Source organism: Malaclemys terrapin, chromosome 7 (assembly GCF_027887155.1).
Source record: "Malaclemys terrapin pileata isolate rMalTer1 chromosome 7, rMalTer1.hap1, whole genome shotgun sequence".
NCBI lineage: Eukaryota > Metazoa > Chordata > Testudines > Emydidae > Malaclemys > Malaclemys terrapin.
In genome coordinates, this window is record NC_071511.1 from 10873616 (window position 1) to 10898192 (window position 24577).

A 24577-nucleotide genomic window follows, 5' to 3' on the forward strand; every position below is an offset into this window, starting at 1 on the left:
ACCACCCCCGAAGCTCCCATTGGCCGCAGTTCCCCGTTCCCAGCCAATGGGAGCTGCAGGGGGTGGTGTCTGCAGGCGCGGGCAGCACATGGAGCCCTCTGCCCCCCACGCGCCCAGGGCCACGGTGCCCACCACTTCCGGGAGTGGCTTGGGGCCAGGGCAGGCAGGGAGCCTGCCTTAGCCCCGCTCTGCCACAGGGCTGGCAATCCCGTGGGCCGGACTGAAAGCCCTGACAGGCCAGAACCGGCCCACAGGTTGTAGTTTGCCCTTCCCTGTTATAGAACCTGAAGGGATCACTGTGATAATCTAGTCTGACCTCCTGTATATGATAGGCCATAGAACTCCCTTGAATTAATTCCTATTGGAACAAGAATTGATGAGTGGCGTACTATTCCCAATGAGTAAAAAGGTCAGAATTTGCCTGATAAATATAATGACTCCACTAAGATTTTTAGTAATTACCATAATAGCCACAGTGATGGCTTTCCTTCCGTTTTAGCTTATTCCGCAGTTTTGTTCCTATTCATCTTCCTATGCAGGCATATGTTGTTAAAATCAAATTTAGCTACAAAAAAATAAAAGCCCAACATAGACACTAATTGGTCTAATTACAGACCAAAAAAAAAAAAAGAGTTCATCCCCCTTTAGATTAATAAACTGCCCACATTTTACTCCAATAGTCACAAAGGAGTAGACACATATTCCTCTAAGTCAGCAAGTTCAGGCTTTTCTAGAAAAAAAAAATCTAAAAATTGTCTGATCAGCAAATCAAAGAGTTGGCAGGTGTCATGGTAAGAGACTGAAGTGATGATACGGTCGGATTGTTCCAGCAGTGTTATGGCTGTGTTGGTCCCAGGATATTAGAGAGACAAATTCCTGCCTATCCAAATCTAGCTACCTCCACTGCCTAAGCAACAATCTAGAGGGGGGTGAAGTAATATCTTTTATTGAACCAACTTCTGTGTAGCTTGAAAGCTCGTCTCTTTCACCAATAGAAAAGTTGGTCCAATAAAACTCACCCGCCTTGTCTTTCTAGACTGTTGCTTAGGCAGTGGAGGTAGCTAGGATTGGATAGGCAGGAATTTCATATTTTCATAGACTTTAAGGCCAGAAGGGTCTGACCTCCTGCATATCACAGGCCTTTACATTTCAGCCAGTCCTGGGGACTCACCATTAGGATGCCTCTTTATGGTGCCTCCAGGGATTAGCTCCTTTCAGGACAGAAACCCCCCTCTTCATGGTGTCACACTGTGTCCCTCCTCACTTTCCAGGACTCATGGTGCTCCCTCTTCATCATTCCATCCAGGTCACTGTACTGTCCTCCCCTCCCGGGGTATCAAAGTCCCACTGGAGCAGCCATCCGCAAGCCATTCCCGACAGTCTTCAGATGCAAGGCCAGCTCCTGTGCCACTTTTCCAGCAGCTGGTAGTGAAACCCCGGCCCACTTGCTACTCCAGGTTCCAGCCCAGGGACCCTATGTCTAGCAACTGTGGCCTGCTGCCTCCCAGGCCCTGTTGCTATTTTCCTGGACTCCTTCTTTTCTCTAACTTCTGGCCCCCTTCTCTGGGTTTACCGGCCCAAACTCTCTCTTTCTGGGGAGTAATTGTAGAATATGCCTGGTTTTGGTTTTCTGCCAAACTCTGTAATCTCCAGACATATCTCTCTCCAGCTAGACAACAATTGCAGACTAATTCCCCTGCAGCCCCCTTTTGTTCTCAGCTTCATCCCTTTATACAGGCCCAACCTGCTTTTCCCAGCTGAACTTAATCTTCCATTAGACTTTACTGGCCCCTGGTTCTCCTCCAGGGGCAGCATATAAGGTTAATTGTCCTAACACCCTGGACACCTCATCACACCCTATATTAAGCCCAAATACTTTAGTAAGAGAAAAACATTTCAATCCTTTGGAAACTAAACTGTACAGTAAAGTATCAGAGGGGTAACCATGTTAGTCTGGATCTGTAAAAAGCGACAAAGAGTCCTGTGGCACCTTATAGACTAACAGAAGTATTGGAGCATAAGCTTTCGTGGGTGAGTACCCACTTCGTCAGATGCATGTGGTCTGAATACCACATGCGTCTGACGAAGTGGGTATTCACCCACGAAAGCTTAAACTGTACAGTGTACCAAAGGCAGAGAATTAGGAGAGACCAAGGTGCCACCACTGCCTGAGGCCCCTACAGTGGCAGGAGGTCCTTAATTTTAGTGATCAATTATTTGGTTGGATGGATGACATGTCACCTTCCAAAAGCCGGGTCCCATGGCTTCTGATGTTCTTGCCCTTTTGCTTTTTACTATTCACTGAGCCTTTCAGTTGTGAAGATCAGTTTGCAAATGATTTCTGTGATGTCTTTGATGTTTTCAACAGCAGGAAAGGATGTAGCATTTCAGAGTGCCCCTTAGCCATGGAATTTAACAGCTTGGGGAAACCAGTTAGAACCAATTTGAGCTTGAGTGAGTTCCTTTGGTGCTAAGATGCCTAAGAGAACCTACTTTGCCCTTCTAAAATACAGCTCTTGCCTCTATGTATATGGTAGATTTGCAAGCTCATGGTTTCATAGATCCACAGTGTAATGATTGCTTGATGCAAGATCAAAGTGGAGGATATCCAAGCTGGCTATTATATCCGAAATCCAATACACATCTTGTGAAGTGAACCCTTGCTTTCCCCATTTTACACCTCAGCCCCCAAATATCACATTGTCTTTTATGTCCCAAAACAATTATTTTAGAATTGAAACAGCTTATTCAAAACGCACCAATTTTGAACCATGGCAACAGATTTCAAAACGTGACCATGCAGTGAATAATGAGCTCAGGCCGCAGCTGGTGTGAATCACTGGAGCACCATTGACTGCAATAGAGCTCAGAGGATTTATACCAGCTGTGAACCTGGCATAACATGTCTACATCATTCTGTGGGTTTGGGGGAATTTCCCTGGCTTCTCAAACCACCACAAGCACATCCACAAATGTTTTCTAGATGGTCATTGATTATACCAAGATGGCAACATAATTAAGTTGCCAGAATGCTTTAGGCAAATACCTGGTAGCATAAGGTGCTATGTGCTTCCTGGCATGAGCTTTATTTAAACACATCGGATCAATTTGAATCAATTTGACATGTACACACTTCAGGGCCTGGCTACTTTCAAATCAATTAAACTCCTTATGACTTTATGATTAGAAACCTGAGGTTATAAAACATTAATATAAAACTCACAGTTTATAAAGTGAAAAATAAAATCCCAGTGTAATGTTTCATGAAGATCACAGGAATCGTTATATAAGCTTCATTAAACAAACAAGGTAAGGGTAATTAGGTTGTAAATTGAGTACAGTAGTTAAAAAGAGAGACTATAATTAGGATGTGCTGGCCAGTTAAATAAAAAGAAGGAAGTCTGACTAACTAGGTGCCTTCTGTAAAATTCCAAACACAAAGGCAATCAATCTTCTTATGAAACAATGCTTCCAAACTAAACTTTAAACGAGAAGCAAATGACTACGAACAAGCAAGCCAAATAAATAGATTCAGAGGCAGTGAAAATAGAAAAATACACATTGAAAGAAATAGACTATATACAAAACCTGCACCAACTACTATGCAAAATTCATGGGTGGTACATTGGCTATAACTCATATTCTCTATAGCTGTGATACAGCAAAGCACTCAAATGTGCTCAAATTCGTCCCTATATAACAAGCGCTTCAGCACATGCTTTCCTTAAAGCACATGCTTACATCCCATTAATGTCCACGAGAATTCAGCGCAGGCTTAAACCCTTTGCTGTACAAAGATGAACTTAAGCAAGGGGCTGAGAGCTTGGCTGAATTGTAGCCTATGTGTGGGTTGCACACTTGTGCATTCAGCCGGAAGGTGAGAAGTTCAAAACCACCACTCTGCTCAGTCCCTGTTCATTAAGAAAAAAACCCAACAGAACAAAACTCTATAAGAAAGCCAGATCACTGTGGTCAGACTGCCAAGGGAATGGGTTCTTGCTCCGTGCAGACAAAGTACAATGCACGCACAATTGGACAGCAATCACCACAAATATTACTTGGACATTTTTGTCTGTGGGAATTGTCTTTCTTATAGAGCACGATCTAAAGCCCACTGAAGTCAAAGGACAGACTCCCATTGACTTCAGAGGGCTGTGGGTCAGACCCCAAAATGCTTCTGAAGCTAACGTGTATCCATTTTGTTTTTAACCGGGCATTCCAAGAGCAGCTAAAATCCCACCGCACTGTCAGATGATAATCTATAGCTTATTATTTTAGCCCTTTGTCATTTTGTTCTCACAAATTTCACCGTCGATACAAAAAACTGCACTGTGACACAATGAATAATGATAGGCAGGGGAAACACTACCAGTGGGACTCCATGCATGAGTGATGGCTCACTAATGTGTACAAGGGGTTCACATTCAGGCACTATGCGATTGCACTATACTCTTCCAATGCTGCCTCCACGCATCAGGCCAGTAAATCTGAGAATGTGAAGCTGGAGCGAAGGATAGCCAAGGATGTAGGTTATACCGATGCACATCTGAATCATTGCACTTTCACTTCTTCCCGGATGCAGTGAGTGGCACACAGAGGGCATTTTTAAGCAGCCGAGGGTGATTAGCATGTGTGTCCATGTGGATAAATAGGCCAATTTGCTTAACACACAGTCTGAAGGGATGGAATGGCTGGTCTCACACTACTGCGGATCATTTGTTTTAGTCTGTTTTTCAGAATGTGGCAGGCTGGGTTTCCTGGACCAGGTAGGGAATGATACCCATGTGTCCGTCGTCATTTCTGCTCTCCTTCTGTGGCGCACACTGAGCTACAGTTATTCGTCAGACACCAAAGCTGTTTGCCATGTTGTAGCTGGCATCGTTGCTTGTAATCCTTAGAGCTAGACTTGACCCACACATCTATTTCCAAGCACATTGGAATACTGGGTAAGTTCAGCTTCAGGTCCAGATGTGAACTCCACTGCTGGCCCATACCTCTAAGGCGGGTCGAATCAAATGCCTAGATTCTGAGCATCCCCAAATGGTGAGAAAGTTCACAGCCAGACCGAAGCCTGAGCTCCGTGGCTCAGGCCCATCTTTGATGGTTATTCCCCCCTCAACAAGGCAAGACTGGAGGAAAAAAAACCCAAAACCACGGCGTGACACACAACCACTGCTACCAGCGCCAAGTGCTTGCCCAGGCTGGTTTAAAGCTAAAAGCAACTCTCTTGTAAAGCTGATAGAAGATGAACCTGCTGTACCACAGCCCTTGAAACTGACAGTCACTTCCTTGGAGAGCAGGCCAGAATACCAGGTTTTCAGGGAGGCTATGCTACGTGGCCTAGTCACGTGCAACCAGAGGTCCGCTGTTTCACTGTCGCCATATGGTTTTACTTCACACATAATGGCATCCGGTCCCCCGCCTCCTGTTTCCTTTGTGTCTGATGTAGAATTTACAACAGACTCAAGGGAGGAGGGGTCAGGTTAATCCATCCATCCCATGAGAGAAGTACAGAAGTGCAAGCCAGCAGCAGCACAAATGTGTAGCAGAGGGGATCTCCCTAGCACGCACCCCACGTAGATACAAGATACAACTGAACTATTTCATGGGGATTTAAACAAAAACAGGGCTACTAATAAACCTGATACCTACTTCATCAAGGCAAGGAAGAAAACCAAGCAGTGAGACCCATCCAGCCCCCAATATAAAGTCCTAATGGCTAAGAAAATAATCAATCAAGAGTTTCTTCAGACCTAAAATAAAATCCAAATGTGGATCATTTCAGCCTTTTGTTGTTACTTTGAACTTTTTGGCAACTTGTCCGAGTCCTTTGAAGCTTGAACACAATTCTACCTCCCCCCCAGTTCAAACGCTGGGAGATGCCAGGATCCGGGCTCTGACTTAATCAGCTGTTCAACACATTCGTTCCAGCAGCACAGATGAGTGGTAGGTGAGTCAACATATGGGGCCCTCCCATAGCCATCGCATGAAGATGCCTGTTGCAGGTTGGCTGGGGAGGAAGGTGAAACAAGAAAAGCCGGTTCGTTTGGCCTCACCTGCTGCAGAGAAATCACTGTGCCTTCTAACATGCTTTGTTTTTGGAGCTGTTAAATGGCCCGGGACAGCTATTAACCTGAGATTCATTCAAGGGGAAGCTACCGGTAGGGACACATTATTAGAGGACAGTGGATTAATGAAGAGAAAGCCAGAAATGATTAGCATGCCAAAGACTTAACATGACACTGGACTGCAATTTTACAGCTTGCACCCAATTATCTCTCTATCGTAGGAACACTGATGGCCCTCAGCACTGTACTATCTGAGCGCACCACAGTCTTGAATGTATTAATCTTCACAACACCCCTCTTGGGCTGTTCTGTTACTGCGTTTGACTGGTGGGGACCTCAGACACAGAGAGGTGATGTACTCCTGGCTTGCACTCCTGTATTTCTCTCATGGGACAGATGGATTAACCTGACCCCCCTCCCTTGCATGGGTAGCCCAAGGTCACGCAGGAAATCTGTGGTGGAGCAGGGAACTGAACCCAGATTTCTGAAGGCCCAGACCAGCTGTGCAGGGGGTTAGCACACAGCTTATGCCCCACGTAAGTCACATGTAAACCCTCAGAAGGGTGCTTACCTGGTCCACATACCTCTCTGCCGGCCCGGGTGGAGAATTTACCCACCTAAAGCTGGACAGAATTGTTTCCCACACCCACAACTATATCCTCTCTCTCTTTGAAGTCCAAGACTTGAAAACACTTGGCCTGCTCATGCACTGTACTCTCTCTGCCCCAGGGGCGAGCCTCCCCTAACCTAAGCTCTGACCCCGCGACACTCTCCCCTGAAGCCTTCGGGGACTCAGCTCCAGCCCCAGCCTAGAGCTCAGGGTTCAGCCGGCGGCCAGGGGCTGGGACAGCCAGGGGCGACTCCAGCCAGTGCTTGGGCCAGCCCAGGGGTCAGGCCAGTGGCCAGGGAGTCTTGGGCCAGCCTGCGGGAGTCAGGCGCAGACCAGGATGGTTCGGGCTGGCCGGTGGGGCCGCTTGGGCCAGCCCAGGGCTCCAGACAGCTGGTGTGGCTGCAGCAGGCCGGCCAGGGCTCCTCCGGTCACTGGGGGGGGAAAGGGGTGTCTCGGGGGTCTGGCTGCAGGAGAAGAGGGGGCGGGGCATCAGGCAGAAGGGATGGTGCCGGCAGACTAGCCTTCCCAAAAGGTGGGTTCACCCACCGCCCATCTGCTGCCTCCATTTCCTACCCAGTCTGGAAGGCTGAACATCCCCTGATGCTGGTGCCCCTCAGGCCCGGAAGGGGGGTCATATCAGGACAGGGGGTTAGTATGTACAAGCAGGTGGGTGTTTCAGTCATGGGAGGTATCAATCTTGGGGCTGTATGAGGGTTTGTACGTTTGGTGTGTCAGTTTTGGGTGGGTTGGTGTGGAGGAGCACATCAGTTGTGCATGTGGGTTTGTGTTAGTGTCTGTAGATTCTCTATCAATTGTGGGGGCTGTGTGTGCGTGGCACTGTAATAAATATGGAGTCAATCAAGGGCGGGAAAGGCTGTATCAGCTGTGTGTGTGGGCTGTATCAATTGTGGGAAGGATCTGCACTGTGTGGCAATCTATCTGGGGCTTGTGTAGGGGGTCTGTATCAATCGTGGGGGGCAGAATTAAATGGGTATTCACTTGGGGGGACAGTGTGTTGTGAGGGGGGAAGAAAGAAATGCCACCTAGGAACTGAGGGACATGTTGCTGCTTCCCGGGGAGCCTCCTGAGGTAAGAGCTGCCTGGAGCCGGCACCCCTCCCCCCCTCCCATACCCCAATCCCCTGCCCCAACCATGAGCCCCCTTCTGAACCCCAAACACCTCATCCCCGGCCCCTCACAGAGCCCGCACCCGCAGCCGGAGCCCTCACCTCCTCCCACGCCCCAACCCCCTGCTCCAGCCCTGAGCGCCCTCCTGCATGCCAAACTCCTCAGCCCCAGCCCAGAGCCCCCTCCTGCACCCAAACCCCTCATCCCCGGCCCCACCACAGAGCCCACACTCCCAGCCGGAGCCCTCACCTCCTCCCATACCCCAACTCACTGCTCCAGCTGATGAAAATAAGTGAGTGAGTGAGGGTGGGGGAGAGTGAGTGACAGAGGGAGAAGGGATGGCGTGAACGGGGGCGGGCCTCAGAGAAGTGGCAGAGCAAGCGCGGGGTCTGGGGAAGGGGCAGGGGAAATGTGTTCGGTTTTGTGCAATTAAAAATTTGGCAACCCTAATTGAAAACCCAGTTTTCCATGGAAGAAAGTTTCTATAGAAAACTTGCATCTGGCCATAATCACTACTTATTTCTTTCCAATCTTATTTCTACTGCTGGGAGTGGCAGATGTTCACCACACTCAGTATTAGGCCCAAAGTTTGAGTGAGTAACCCCCCCAAAATGAAAAATAAAAATAAAAATAAAGACAAGTACCGAGGAATTACCTAGATCCCAGAAAATGAGAGTGTGAGGTATTCAGTAAAAGGATTCAGAAGGATGCACTTTACTTTCAGCGCAATAAAAACAAACTTTTGCTCAAATTCCTGAAAAGATAACCTAAAAGCACTTAAAAGGCATCAGAGTGAGAGACAGCAGATGATTTTAAAGAGCTAAAAACCATTAGAAGTGACAAATGGCTGTGTGATCTCCAGTTCTCCCATGAACCAGACCTCCAAAAATCATGACATTGGCTTAAAAGATCATGAGATTTTAAAAAATAATAAAGATTTGGTTCTGCTTATATGCCATCTGTTGTTGTTGTTTTTTTAAGTGTTCAAGGTCACATTTTGAAGCTTTTCTCCACAACCATGGGGGCTAGAAATTCACAAAAACAAAAGCCAACCAACCAACCAACTAACACAGACACACACAACCTCCTAATCATATAGCTGCATGAGTGGGGTTTTAAGAAACACCCCAAAAATATCGCTCTACTGATAGGAAAGTTTCCTGTAAGTATAAATGTAGAGGGGGAAAGATTGGCCCCATTAAGAATGGTAGTAGAGAACCAGAGGGGGACGCTAAAGTCATCAAGCACTGACTTTCTTGTGTCTGAACAAAGCAGCTTTTTGTTTCAAATCAGATTTGGAGGCACTACAGATGATTTACAAACGTGTCCATCTAAATGCCAACAGGACTGTTAAGAAGGGTAGAAGCTCTAATAAGGGAGCAGGATCAGCCTTTGTTGGTCACGAATGGCAAAGGGAGCGAGCATAGAAACAGGAGATGTTTTAGCAAATGTTTTTCCAAGCTCACTTTCTGGAATTCATGAGAGATCCCCGAAACCTGGCTTGTTGCCAATGCAACCCTAGTATATTTATTAGGGAACCTGCTGGCTTACCAGGAAATTACAGACCAGTTAAATATTTTATAGATCTAACTAGTTTATTAAGGAGCGATTTGAGATTATCAAAGAGGGAGCATTCTGGAAAGTATAATATTGTGAATGGGAGGCAGGAGACTTTCGGAGCCATTTCTATGTCACTTAAGAGCCTTCTCGAGTAGCAGAGGAATGTGGTCACACCAAGCAGATAAAAGAGGTGGCATGGGATATTGTCGGATCTAAGAACCATTGCACTGTGGATTTTGTGTGCGTGAGGAGCAGTGGGGGAGCGAGTCACATAACAACAGGAGATTTGTCTCACTAGATTGAAAATAAATTTAAAAGAGCAAATAACAAAGGGTGTATATGAAATGCAACTCCTAGCAGCAAGGAATGCACCACTGCATTGCTTCAGAGCCAGTCGCTAATTTTCCATCTACGTAAAAACAACTGTACTGTTCAGGAGGGCTGTAAAAAAAGATTTCCAAGTGCAGCCAGTGGTAAATGGGGAAGCACAGTCAATGAGGAAGAATAGCACAGGCAGGTAAAGACTGATTCAGATTAGTCACATACCTTAGGCCAACAGATGCCAATAACCCAATCCAGACAAATGACAATGAACCTTGAGACTAGAAATAAAATGACAAAACACCCGCTGGGTGGAAAGGCAGTGCTAGCGACTGACCATAGAATCATAGAATCATAGAATATCAGAGTTGGAAGGGACCTCAAGAGGTCATCTAGTCCAACCCCCTGCTCAAAGCAGGACCAATTCCCAGCTAAATCATCCCAGCCAGGGCTTTGTCAAGCCGGGCCTTAAAAACCTCCAAGGAAGGAGACTCCACCACCTCCCTAGGTAACGCATTCCAGTGTTTCACCACCCTCCTAGTGAAATAGTTTTTCCTGATATCCAACCTGGACCTCCCCCACTGCAACTTGAGACCATTGCTCCTTGTTCTGTCATCTGCCACCACTGAGAACAGCCGAGCTCCATCCTCTTTGGAACCCCCCTTCAGGTAGTTGAAGGCTGCTATCAAATCCCCCCTCATTCTTCTCTTCTGGAGACTAAACAATCCCAGTTCTCTCAGCCTCTCCTCATAAGTCATGTGCTCCAGACCCCTAATCATTTTTGTTGCCCTCCGCTGGACTCTTTCCAATTTTTCCACATCCTTCTTGTAGTGTGGGGACCAAAACTGGACACAGTATTCCAGATGAGGCCTCACCAATGTCGAATAAAGGGGAACGATCACGTTCCTCGATCTGCTGGCAATGCCCCTACTTATACAGCCCAAAATGCCGTTAGCCTTCTTGGCAACAAGAGCACACTGTTGACTCATATCCAGCTTCTCGTCCACTGTGACCCCTAGGTCCTTTTCAGCAGAACTGCTACCTAGCCATTCGGTCCCTAGTCTGTAGCAGTGCATGGGATTCTTCCGTCCTAAGTGCAGGTGCAAGCCATCAAGGTTATTGCAGGTGAGATAATAAAGGGAAAACGCGAGAATTTTATTCTGATTGCAGTTAGGATGCCAGCGAGGGAAAATGGGATCTTAATTGGGGTCTTGTCTTGTGTCCCCCTTCTGCGGCACCCCAGGCAAAGTGACTTTAGTTCTGTTTCCTCCTCACTGAGCTATGGAAAGGGGCCCTAGCAGCTGATTGCTGAGAAACCCACACTTGGTCCCAGCCCAGACAACTTCTCCCTTGTAACTATTTCAGGTTTGAACAAATGAGCCAAAACATGCAGGCATTGAACCTATTTTGGTCATGCTTAAAGACACACAAGTGCTGATTCCAGCACTTTCAGACAGGCTTTAGATCCCTTAGGAGGGGGAACATGCCATGGAAAGCAGCTATTCCCCCCCCCCCCCCCCCAGTTTCCTTGGAGATTTGATTGAGGAGGCACTGGCAGTGATGCAAAATAGAGGGAATAACCACATCCCCTACCCAGTGTTTCTCAAATGCGGCCACCAGGGGCTTTTCTTGTGGCCACAGCCTCCTGGGTGGGGATGGCGGTGGGGGGGAGGGGGAAGCAGCGGCTCCTCCCCTGGTGACTCCAGCCGTGGTTGGGCCCTATCCCCGCCCTGGAGACACAAAAGCTGGAGGAGCAGGCAGCCAGTGAGTCCCCACCCTCCCGGGGACGGTGGGTGGTAGGTTCCAGCCACAGGTCTTTGGGCTCCATCCCCAGGAAATGCCCCCTGGTTGTGTGGCTTCAGGCTCCGTTCCCCGGCCATGCAGTGGCAGACTCTGGCCCTGAGCTCACCCCTCCATCACCCCTGACCCCCGCTGCCTCCATATCCACCTCCCCATCCAGGGCTTAACTTGTCCCCAGGCTTGCCAAGGCTGAGTAAGTCTGCTGTGAAAAGTGATATTTGTGTGTTTGTTAATATTGCTTTTCACAGCAGACTTACTAGATAGCAAGTCTGGAAAAACAAGCAACCAAAAAAGCAAAAGAAACAACAAGAATAAAGAAAAGAATGTGCAAAACACCTACTTTATGTTTCTATTCTGTTTAAGTCCAGACAACTGTACATTATTTTTATTATCGAGTCTGCAAAAAAACCCTACATCAATAAATGACAATGATTTGGACGTGTACATGGGCATATGTATTGGTTTTTCCTAAAGTTAATTAAGTATTTTAGGAAAAATTATCAGAGTGGCCACCAGCAAGAGATGGTGGCTGCACTGTGATGTCACCAAAATATTTGTTGTGAGAAAAGGTTGTGTCTACACTACAGACCTTACAGTGGCACAGCTGTCCCACTGCAGCTGCACCGTTGTAAGGTCTCCCAGGTAGCCGCTCTATGCCGGCAAAGGAGAGCTCTCCCGCTGGCGTAATTAAACCACCCTCAACAAGCATCGGTAGCTACGTCAGTGGGAGAACGTTTCCCGCCAACATAGGGGTATCCCCACCAGCACTTTTGTTGGTGAAAGTTATGTTGGTCGGGGGGGGGGGGGGGGTATTTTTTTCACACTCCTGCCCGACAAAAGTTTTACCAACAAAAGTGCTAGTGTAGACATAGTCCCCGCGACAAAGTTCCCTGCAAGGGCTAGAGGGCACAGGCTGTGTGTATCTTCCTTAGCTCTGACATGCAGAGAGTAAGCTGCTGTTATAGTGCGTGAGTCCCACAGCTTCAGGGTAAATCCTGCAGACTGTTCAGGCCACCCTCATCGGCTTAAGTGGGATCTCCGTGGTGCATAAGCCGTAGTGCTGGCTCCAGGCACAAGGGTGAATTTCACTCAGAGATCACTTAATAAACATAACTGCAACCATATTTTGTGAGTTAAAATTGTCCCCACGCTAATGAGTTAACGTTTGTGTAGCACTTTGAAGAGGCACAGATGCTAAGTCCTGTTGCTATTACACAGGCCAGGGCCACAATGGTAACTCCTCGAGGAGTGCCTCGCCCTGTCAGACTTCGATCTGCGCCTGGGAGGCACTGTAGCCTAGTGGATAGAGTGCTGGAGTGGGACTGACAAGCTCCCCAGCTCTGCCACTGGTCTGTTAGGTGACACTGGGCAAGTCACTTTACTTCCCTCAGCTTCCTCATCGATAAAACGGGAATAATTATACTGCCCTGCTTTGTAAAGCCCTTTGCAGGCTACTGATGAACAGCGCTATAAGAGCTAGGTATTAGCATTAAACTAATTGTCATGTCCTAACAAGTTCAGCTCCAGTTCAAACACTGCTTCAAGAACATACAAGACTGAAGCATTTCCCATGGCTCTCTCTCTTATGTCTATTCTATCTACGTCACAGATAAAAAGGCAAACAGAAGGGACAGGAACAGCTGAGGAGGAAACAGGAGTGTGAAACGCACTGGTTTACTGGCTAAGACACTAGAATAGGAGCCAGAAGACCTGGAGTCTAATTCCGATCTCTGCCACTGACCTGATGAGTGACCTTGGGCAAGTCCCTTCACGGCTATTTCTCCCCCCATGTCTGTTATCTCTATTTAGAGACTGTAAGCTCTTTAGGGCAGGGGCTCTCTCTTACCATGTGTTTGTTTTAACAGAACCTAGCACAATGGGGCCTCAACTCTTGTTTGGGGCTATTCGGCTCTACATTAATACAAATAATAATGATGTAATGGCTTGGGGGGAAAATCATCCAGATCACAATTGCAGGAACCCCTCTAACCTGTGAGCTCCCAAAGGAATTTATTAAAGTCGCTTGTACCAACACCAAACAAAAGTTTGGTTACAGCATGAAGCGCCCACATGTGGCAATGATCAGGGGAACGAGGCATTCTGCAAGTCCCAATGAGGAGAGGCAGACAATGAGTTTTACATGGCAGGCATAACTGTCAGCACTGTGTTTGCATCACATTGATTATCTCCAGAGAAAACAGGGAAGGAAAGTGTATTGACCTTTACGGAGAAGGCATGAAATATCTGCAGGCTGTATTCTGCAGGACTCACTCCCCATAACAGCAGCTGGCTGGCTGTGCGTTAGGCTAAAAGGAAGGTGCAGCATGACCCCCTCCTCCTCTCTTGAGCATGTGTGTTATGAACGGGGATCATGGCACCTTGGCGCTTTTAGCACGTCTGTTCTGCAGCAATTCAGGACATGATTTAGCAATGCTTCCCCCCCAGGGCCAGATCTTCTGGCACTTTCACTGTGTCGCTCTTTGGCTCTGGAAGCCAGGTTGCGAAGGATATTCAAGGAGCTAAACAGTATTTCAGCATCAGTCTCTAATCCTGCAAAATCCAGGTGCGCGTGGTGCAACAGAGCGATAGATCATGTAGAACTGTCACTGTCACCAGCAGCTAGGATGGAGCGAGCGGAGGCTGCAGCCACTCACCCATGAAATGTAAATCTAATGTAACTATTTGCAATGTAAAGTATTTTGAGCTTTGAAAAAATATGCCATTATTTGTGTCTTGTATTGAAAGAAAGAAAGAAAAAAAAAGACACCCCGGCTTTTGGAAATAGTCCCTTGTGCCTGTTCACTTCTCTCCGCAACCAGAGATACGACGTTTAGATTGAAATTTGCCAGCTGTAGAATCCCTGGACCAACAGTGCCATGACCACTCAATCACCTCTTATTTAGCTAATGTCCTTCATCTCTCTCTCTCTGCTGCACAAGCTACATACAGACTAGAAACTGACCTGCCAGACTGGCAATAGGCTGATCCAAATATTTCTTCCCTTCAGCGCAGCTCAGTTGCTGCAACATGTACAATCCCCAGTTATATCAACAGTATATTTACAAATAGCAAGAACATTGGGTTTCTTCCTATGCATTAGTTACATATTTTCCTGTGGACTCCCTCGTTACACAATACCAGTGAGTGTCTGCTGCTAAGTGGCCAAACCAATGCATGTGAAGGAATATACATGCCTGAATTACAGAACAGCTACCTGACCGTCCTAAAACTGCTACATTTCAACTCATTTAAAAGTTATAATAAAACCTTTTCCTGTAAAGAAAGTTTTGTAGTATGTGTCTATTATTAAGGAGTTGTTTGTCTAGCTTTGTAACCATGTATGAATGGATCTCACCAAGTCACTCTGTTGTTTTCAGCTATGTGAGAAAATTGATGCGTCTGGAGAAGTGGACTTAAGTTATTTTATGGTTCATCTAATATTTTTTGCAGTTGTTTTTTGTTCTAAATTCATTTTTCTCCCACAGTGAATTATTGTCTTTGATAGGGAAGGGATTAGAACTGGTGAGAAAATACAGATTAAAAACAAAAGCTTGCCGCATCCCCCACCCAATAATTTTTTTTTTTTGTTATGATGTTTCTTTCCATTATCCAAACAGTAATAGAAGAGACCCAAGGAAATATTTTTTCTGGACAAACATTAATGCCACTTTACGAATCAATAAACAGAAATCCTAGAGGAAATGCCACTAGCACATGTCCCCACACCTCACTCACTCTTTATATTCACTAGAAAATTAATTCCATACATAGGTTTTTAAACATTAGCCAGCCCACTCTCCAACCTTTATATATTTTTCAGCTCTGATCATCCCGAACAAATATCCTGTTTCCTAATATTAAAGCATAGTTGTACTTTGAACAGAGACTGTAAAAATGGCACTCTGAGGTATACGTGTTTATTGTCTCTCAGTGGGGCTACATTAAATTTGCACAGTTTAGAAGGATTTTTTTCTACCAGCTTTGCAAACACACCATGGGGCTTGAAAATCAAGCTGGGTTCTTTCTGACTTTCACATTATCATCAGTAATATTTTGAAACTGGAACTTAGGTAACAATGTTGTTGATGATGCATGAGCCAGACTGGAATCCAGTTCATTCACTCAGAGCATGGCAGAGCCAGTCCCGCTATCTGGAAAATCATATAGAAAATATGAAATAAATAAACATAGAAAATATCTGTGACACTCTGAGTACATTTCCCAGACCTGAAGAAGAGCTCTGTGTAAGCTCAAAAGCTTGTCTCTCCCATAAACAAAAGATGGTCCAATAAGCCCAATAAACTTCATCCATCTTGTATCTCTTAAAGAAATATATTTCTGCCAGTAAGGTAACTAGCAATCTATGTCACGCCACAAGAGGTAAATCTATTAAATGAGAAGGTGCCATTTTTATATAACCAATTTTTTGAGCACCACACACCTAGGATTTGATTCTCCTTTACATTAAAACTATTTTTTTACACCTCTGGCAGTGTAAAGGGGCCTTAAGAAGGGCATAAAATACAAGTTACATCACGTTAAGGCCTTCTTGCACTGACAGAATGCAGGGCCACCCAGAGGATTCAGGGGGACTGGGGTCTTCGGCGGCAGGTCCCAGGGTGGAAGGACCCCCTGCCGTGAGTCTTTGGGGCACTTTGGCGGTGGGTCCCGGAGTGGAAGGACCCCCCGCCGCCGCCGAAGACCCGGAGGGGAAGACACTCCGGGGGCCCAGGCCCCGCGAGAGTTTTCCGGGGCCCCCAGAGCGAGTGAAGAACCCCGCTCCAGGGGCCCCGAAAAACTCTCATGGGGGCCCCTACGGGGCCCAGGGCCTGGAGCAAATTGCTCCACTTGCCCCCCCACGGGCGGCCCTGACAGAATGGTGTAAAATGACCTTAATGCAAATGCGAATCAGGCTCTTAAAAGCCTTGTCTTCATTATGAAAAAAAGTGTGTCCTCAACTCACATAAGCTAACTCCAGGCAAACTCCTAGTGAAGACAAAGCAGTTTGTAGTTTTAACGCAAGTTATCTCATGTCTTCACTGACCAAAAAAAACATATGCGGTGACTCCATAGGTGCTTCTGGGTTGGAGCACCCATGGGGGAAAAAAGTGGGTGCTCACCCACCTGAAGTTCAGTGCCTCCCCCTACCCCAGCGCCTCCCGCCAGCTGGAAGCCTGCTGATCAGCTCCTTCCCCTTCCCCCCCAGTGCCTCCCGCCCGCTGGCAGCCCTGCCAATCAGCTCCTCGCCCTCCCTCCCAGTGCCTCCCCCCTGCTGTGATCAGCTGTTCAGCAGCGTGCAGGAGGTGCAGGGGGGAGGAGGAAGAGCTAGGGGTGCCAACCATCCCAATTTTGCTGGGAGTCTCCTGGAATTGGGCTCTATCTCCCAGAGGCTATTGAAGCCAACCTGGGAGATTTTAGGCCACTAAAAGTCCGGTGGTGCAGCAGGGCCTAGGCAGGCTCCCACCTTCCCTGACTCCACGCCGCTCCTGGAAGTGGCCAGCATGTCCCTGTAGCCCCTGGGGTCTCTGCGCACTGCCCCCGCCCCAAGAGCCAACTCCGCAGCTCCCATTGGCCGGGAACTGCTACCAATGGGAGCTGCGTGGGTGCACATGGGGCCTCAGGGACGTGCCAGCCACTTCTGGGAGCAGCACAGAGTCAGGGCAGGCAGGGAGCCTGCCTTAACCCAACTGCACCGCTGACTGGAAGCCACGCGAGGTAAATGCCTCCTGGCCGGAGCCCACACCCCTCACCCTCTCCCACACCCCAACCGCCTACCCCAGCCCTGAGCCCCCTCCTGTATCCAAACTCCCTCCCAAAGCCCACACCCCCTCCTGCACCCCAACCTCCTTCCTCAGGCTCAGCCCAGAGCCCCCTCCCACACTCCAACCCCCTTGGCCCCAGCCCAGACCCTGCACCCCCTCCCACACCCCCAAACCCCTGCACCAGCCCAGTATTTCAGTGAAAACTAAGGGTGTGTCTACACTTGAAACGCAGCCATTGCACCACTGTAGTGCTAAACGGGGGCAGGGGGGGAGGAGATTCTCCTGTTGGCATAAATAATCCACCAGCCCAAGAGGCGGTAGTGAGGTCAATAGAAGAATTCTTTCATCACCCTAGTGCGGTCTGCACCAGGGGTTAGGTTGGCTTAACTGTGTTGCTCAGGGCTGTGGATTTTTCACACCCCGAGCAACGTAGCTAGGTCAACTTAACTTTTTAGTGGAAATGAGGCCAAAGACTCAAAAGCTACAGGGAAACCTCATCTTTGACTTGACCTGCTAGTGCGTGTGAAACCAAAAACTGACTTGTCTCCACTATGATTTTATCTCATTTTAGTAAACTCAAGGTGGCTAAGATGAGTTCAGAACACACCTCTTTTTTTCATAGTGAAAAGAAGGCCAAAGCCTTTTTTTTTTGGTCCCAGAAGGTGTGAATGACCCATATTGTCTGGCCGGACTTTCAGGTGGAGATAAGATTAGGCAATGGGAACATCCTTGGAAACGCAACAGAGAATGCCCCTTTGTCAAACGTCAATCTTCCATCAGAGATCAGTCACATTGAACAGCCTCACAGCAAATCTTGCACCCTGTTATGAGAGCAGACACAATTTACCTCAGACTGACAGCTTACCTTGTCAGACACTGGCAAGTGACCACAGGGAGCATTCGTGGAGCAGCAGGGCAGAAAGCAAACTGCTCCACCCCCCATCATTCACCAAGATAAGCTCAAGGGTTACATACTGGACTAGACATGTTGACATAGTAAGTTGAAGATAGATGATGATGGACAAGATTTTAATTGTTCAGTGGGATGATTTAAATCAGAGATAAATACTTCTCTAGGCTGCCAGGTTGGTAAGAGTAGTTTTACCTGTTGGTTTCATTAACTTCCCAGAGAGCTCTTTATGCCCACGTTAATTGACAGTTCAGTGCAATTTGTTAGTTTTCTCAATGACATCTAAATTTAGGGGACACAGTAAAACTTCTCTTTAATCACTTTGCTAATTGTTTTTAGCGATTGGATGACATCAGATAATAGGCAAACAGGGGTCACTATAATCATGATGTGTCCTATAGGTGGATCTGTCATTAAGCTAATCAGTGAAGGGATTAATAGTAATAGTAAATAGAGTAACCCATTCTGGGGCAAAGGTTCCCATCCCATAATCCCTTTGCAACTAAATCACATTAGACTTTGAAGTCACTTCTATCAAGGTGTATCAGAAAAGCAACTGGACATCTATATCCACTACTGCACATAGTAGGAAATAATTATGGAAGGCCTGATTCTTCTCACATTTACACGAGTAGAAGTCAGAGGTAACTACATTGGAGTGACACTGCTCTGATATCAGTCTAAATGACAGGCCAATCCATCCCAAAAGGTCTAATCCTGTTGCCATTGAAGCCAATGGTAAATCTCCCACTGAATTCAATGGGAACAGAATTGGGTCCTAAAACTGCTACTGCCGTAGGCTTTATTCAGGAAGGCCACTCAAGCCCGTTTGCAGTCCTTTTGAAGACCCTTTAAAATGAAACATGCACCCAAGTGTTTTTCTGCAACAAGCAACAGATAATTTCATAGTTTAAATTTCCCCCAAGTTGCTATAGTATGCAGCGTAAACAGCATTCTGCTTTGCACCAACAGGCATGCACGACTATCCCTTTGTGACAGGGTGACCAGATATCCTGATTTTATAGGGAGAGCCCCAATATTCGGGACTTTGTCGTATATAGGCGCCTATTACCCCCCTCCCCCACCACCACCATCCCGCTTTTTCACACTTGCTCTCTGGTCACCCTACTCTGTGATGGCGGATCACAGTTACATTGCATTTCGGTAGCTCCTTTATTGCTAAATCCTACACTCAATCTGAAGAATTTTATTAAGACTCATTGAGGCAAAATCCATGATGCAGCTGAACTTTAGCAGGCCTCTGGTTTGCAAAAACTGTTCTCAGCAAATATTTTTTTCAAACATATCGGCAATGCCATAGCTGGGCTAAGGAGCCAGCTTGTCCTTCCCATGCATTCCTGGGAAGAAGAAGGGGCTGCACTGCAGAACTTCCAAGAGAGAAAAATGAAGGCCAAAGAAAGCGAATGTGGACATCCTTTAAAAAAGGAGGTGGGAGAAGAAGTCATCTCTTTGCCCTGCATTAATTAGACATGGTGATTTATTTCTTAGCACATTATACCTTATATAGGACATTATACAGTGTGCTTCACAAAGTACAGGTTAAATCCTGCCGTCTTTACTCAGGGAAAACTCCCACTGCTCCATTTGAGAGTTGCATTTTGCAATAGATTTTCAACTGCATTCAACATCATATACCCAGAATGCGGTAAGTTCAGAGGAACAGTCACAATTTTGCAACTAGCGGTTACAACTTTTCACACGGCAGACAGCCAGATAGGCCTCATATCATGGGCAAAATTCTGCTCTGAGTTACCCCCATTGCTCATGTGTAACTGAGTGATCGGCACTGCCCAAGTCACTGTCCCTGCAAGCTCGCAGTGTTTGTATGGTGCTTTCCTTCACATTTCATTTATAAAGCGAAAAAACCTTCACCCTGCTTAAAAAACTGTTCTAAAGAATCCTTTAACAAATTCTGTGTAGAAAATGTAGAAAACAATACTTAGAATTTTTTTGGAAAATCTTTACTTTTTTGGCATTGATTAAACACTTCAAAGAATGAGCAGGTTATTTATAGGTCACAGTTAAATGTAACGTGAGGGAAGACAGCGTAAAAGGAGTTCAAAGGGTGTCTGTGAAATGAAAAAACCACAGTGTTGTTGACACTGCTTCCTGTTTTCTCACACTCGACAATATTTTTAACACAAACTGGAGAAAACCAAAAAAAAGGTGTTGCAAACCACTCAAGAGCCATCATTTGTGGGGGACTCTTATGAAAAGGTTTGGTCCTGTGTGTGCTTAGAATGGCACATTATTCTTCTTAATTATTGGCATTTGCAGTACAAGCCCAAGGTCCAAAATGAAATCAGGGCCCCATTCTGGTAGGTACTGTACTTAGGGTTGCCAACCTGGTAATATTTAAAAAGCAGACACTCCAGCAGGAGTGCTGGAATCTCCCCTGTCAGGTCCCCTTTTCGACCTGGCCACCCTAACTGTACTACACGCAGTGAGAGACAGACCCTACCCTGAAGAGCATACAAGCTAAACAGGCAAGACAAAGAATGGGAAGAAAAACAGAGGTCTGAAGTTACTTGCTGATGGTCACTAGTAGAGGCAGGAACAGAACCCAGGTCTCCTGACTCCAGTCCGATACCCTTTTTGCCTTTCTAATAATGAATCAAAAGACTCTTTAAAAGCATTCCAGGGTACAGCCAATTTCCCTGGGAGAACAGGGTCTCTGTTATGGTCCCTAGTAGCACTGTTCTGGGTGGCACACAACAATTCTTTACTCTGGGATGACGATTTTGCTAAGTGCCTGGTAACATTTGCCAGGTGTTCACCACTAGGTTTCTGATGCACAGCTCGATCCTGTGAGGTGCTGAGCCAGCCTCAGCTCCCACTGAACTTAACAGGAGTTGGGTGTGCTCAGCACCTTGTAGAATCGATTCATCTTGAAGACCCAGGGCTTCCACAGGTATCGCTGGGTCAAGTCACACTATTTAGAAGGGAGAGAGCATTCCACCATACACAATTAGGGGCTCTGCATTTAAGGCAGCTTTCTGGCAGTGGATTTTTTATCACTGGAAGTATGGGTGGCTAGAAAGTCTGTGAAGCATTTCAAAAAGCCTGTGAAGCTTGAAACTAGGTTCACCGAGGGAAGGAGACCAAAGCCCTGAGGTAAGCAGGGAAGTGGGATACCAGGAGGAAGCACGAGTAGGAGAGCACAAGAGGGGAGGACTCCTGCCTCATACTGAGAAAGCGGGACAATCAGCGAGTTATCTAAAGTGCCTATACACAAACGCAAGAACCCTGGGAAACAAGCAAGGAGAACTGGAAGTCCTGGCACAGTCAAGGAATTATGCTGTGATTGGAATAACAGAGACTTGGTGGGATAACTCACATAACTGGAGTACTGTCATGGATGGATATAAACTGTTCAGGAAGGACAAACAGGGCAGAAAAGGTGGGGGAGTTGCATTGTATGTAAGAGGGGAGTATGACTGCTCAGCGCTCCAGTAGGAAACTGCAGAAAAACCTGAGAGTCTGGATTAAGGTTAGAAGTGTGAGCAACAAGGGTGATGTCGTGGTGGGAGTCTGCTATAGACCACCAGACCAGGGGGATGAGGTGGATGAGGCTTTCTTCAGACAACTAACAGGAGTTAATCAGATCAGGATTAAACAAAGACTGTGAATGGCTATCCAACTACAAGAAACAGTTTCTCCTCCCTTGGTGTTCACACCTCAACTGCTAGCAGAGCACCTCACCCTCCCTGATTGAACTAACCTCATTATCTCCACACTGATTTATACCTGCCTCTGGAGATTTCCATTACTTGCATCTGAAGAAGTGAGGTTCTTACCCACGAAAGCTTATGCTCCCAGTACTTCTGTTAGTCTCAAAGGTGCCACAGGACCCTCTATTGCTTTTTACAGATTCAGACTAACACGGCTACCCCTCTGATACTTAACAGGAGTTACTAGATCACAGGCCCTGGTTCTCATGGGGGACTTCAATCACCCTGATATCTGCTGGGAGAGCAATACAGCGGTGCACAGACAATCCAGGAAGTTTTTGGAAAGTGTAGGGGACAATTTCCTGGTGCAAGTGCTGGAGGAATGAACTAGAGGCAGAGCTCTTCTTGACCCACTCCTCAAAAACAGAGAAGAATTTGTAGGGGAAGCAAAAGTGGATGGGAACCTGGGCAGCAGTGACCATGAGATGGTTGAGTTCAGGATCCTGACACAAGAAAGAAAGGAGAGCAGCAGAATGCGGACCCTGGACTTCAGAAAAGCAGACTTTGACTACCTCAGGGAACTGATGGGCAGGATCCCCTGGGACAATAACATGAGGGGTAGAGGAGTCCAGGAGAGCTGGCTGTATTTTAAAGAATCCTTATTGAGGTTGCAGGAACAAACCATCCCAATGCGTACATAGGCACCGACTCTGTGAGTGCTCTGGGGCTGGAGCACCCACGGGGAAAATTTAGTGGGTGCTCGGCACCCATCAGCAGCCAAGCTCTCTGCCCCACCCCACCCCACCTCACCTCCGCCTCCTCCCTTGAGCACGCCGCATCCCCACTCCTCCACCTACCAACCAGCACTTGCCGCTGCCAAACAGCTGTAGCAAGCTCCAGAATGGAGGGGGGAGGAGCGGGGATGGAGCACGCTCAGGGGAGGAGGCGAGGAAGAGGCGGGGCTGGGGGCGGGGATTTGGGGAAGGAGTCAGAATTGGGGCAGGGAGGGGGCGGAGACTTTGGGGAAGGGATTGGAATGGTGGCGGGAGGGGGTGGGGCAGGGGTGGAGTCAGGGCGGGGCCAGGGGCAGAGGGGGGTGGAGCACCCACCAGCACCAGTAGAAGTCGGCACCTATGGATGTGTAGAAATGGCAGACGACCAGCTTGGCTTAACAGTGAAATCATTGCTGATCTTAAACACAAAAAAGAAGCTTACAAGAAGTGGAAACTTAGACAAATGACCAGGGAGGAGTATAAAAATATTGCTCAGGCATGCAGGAGTGAAAATCAGGAAGGCCAAATCACAATTGGAGTTGCAGTTAAGAGTAACAAGAAGGGTTTCTACAGGTATGTTAGCAACAAGAAAGTGGTCAGGGAAAGTGTGGGCCCCTTACTGAATGGGGGAGGCAACTTAGTGACAGAGGATGTGGAAATAGCTAATTTACTCAATGCTTTTTTTGCCTCTGTCTTCATGAACAAGGTCAGCTCCCAGACTACTGCACTGGGCAGCACAGTATGGGGAAGAGGTGACCAGCCCTCTCTGGAGAAAGAAGTGGTTCAGGACTATTTAGAAAAGCTGGACAAGCACAAGTCCATGGGACCGGATGCGCTGCATCTGAGGGTGCTAAAGGAGTTGGCTGATGTGATTGCAGAGCCATTGGCCATTACCTTTAAAAACTCATGGCGATCGGGGAAGGTTCTGGATGACTGGAAAAAGGCTAATGTAGTGCCCATCTTTAAAAAAGGGAAGAAGGAGGATCCGGGGAACTACAGGCCAGTCAGCCTCACCTCAATCCCTGGAAATATCATGGAGCAGGTCCTCAAGGAATCAATTTTGAAGCACTTAGAAGAGAGGAAAGTGATCAGGAACAGTCAGCATGGATTCACCAAGGGTAAGTCATGTCTGACTAACCTAATTGCCTTCTATGATGAGATAACTGGCTCTGTGGATGAGGGGAAAGCAGTGGACATGTTAGTCCTTGACTTTAGCAAAGCTTTTGATACGGTCTCCCACCGTATTCTTGCCAGCAAGTTAAATAAGTATGGGTTGGATGACTGGACTATAAGGTGGATAGAAAGCTGGCTAGATCGTCGGGCTCAACAGGTAGCGATCAATGGCTAGTTGGCAGCCAGTATCAAGTGGATGCCCCAAGGGTCAGTCCTGGGGCTAGTTTTGTTCAATATCTTCATTAATGATCTGGAGGATGGCGTGGACTGCACGCTCAGAAAGTTTGCGGATGACACTAAACTGGGATGAGTGGTAGATATGCTGGAGGGTAGGGATAGGATACAGAGGGACCTAGACAAATTAGAGGATTGGGCCAAAATAAATCTGATGAGGTTCAACAAGGACAAGTGCAGAGTCCTTAGGACGGAAGAATCCCAGGCACTGCTACAGACTAGGGAGCGAGTGTCTAGGTAGCAGTTCTGCAGAAAAGGACCTAGGAGTCACAGTGGATGAGAAGCTGGATATGAGCCAACAGTGTGCCTTTGTTGTCAAGAAAGCTAATGACATTTTGGGCTGTATAAGTAGGAGCATTGCCAGCAGATCGATGGACGTGATCATTCCCCTCTATTTGGTATTGGTGAGGCCTCATCTGGAGTACTGTGTCCAGTTTTGGGCCCCACACTACAAGGAGGATATGGAAAAATTGGAAAGAGTCCAGCAGAGGGCAACAAAAATGATTAGGGGGCTGGAGCACATGAGTTATGAGGAGAGGCTGAGGGA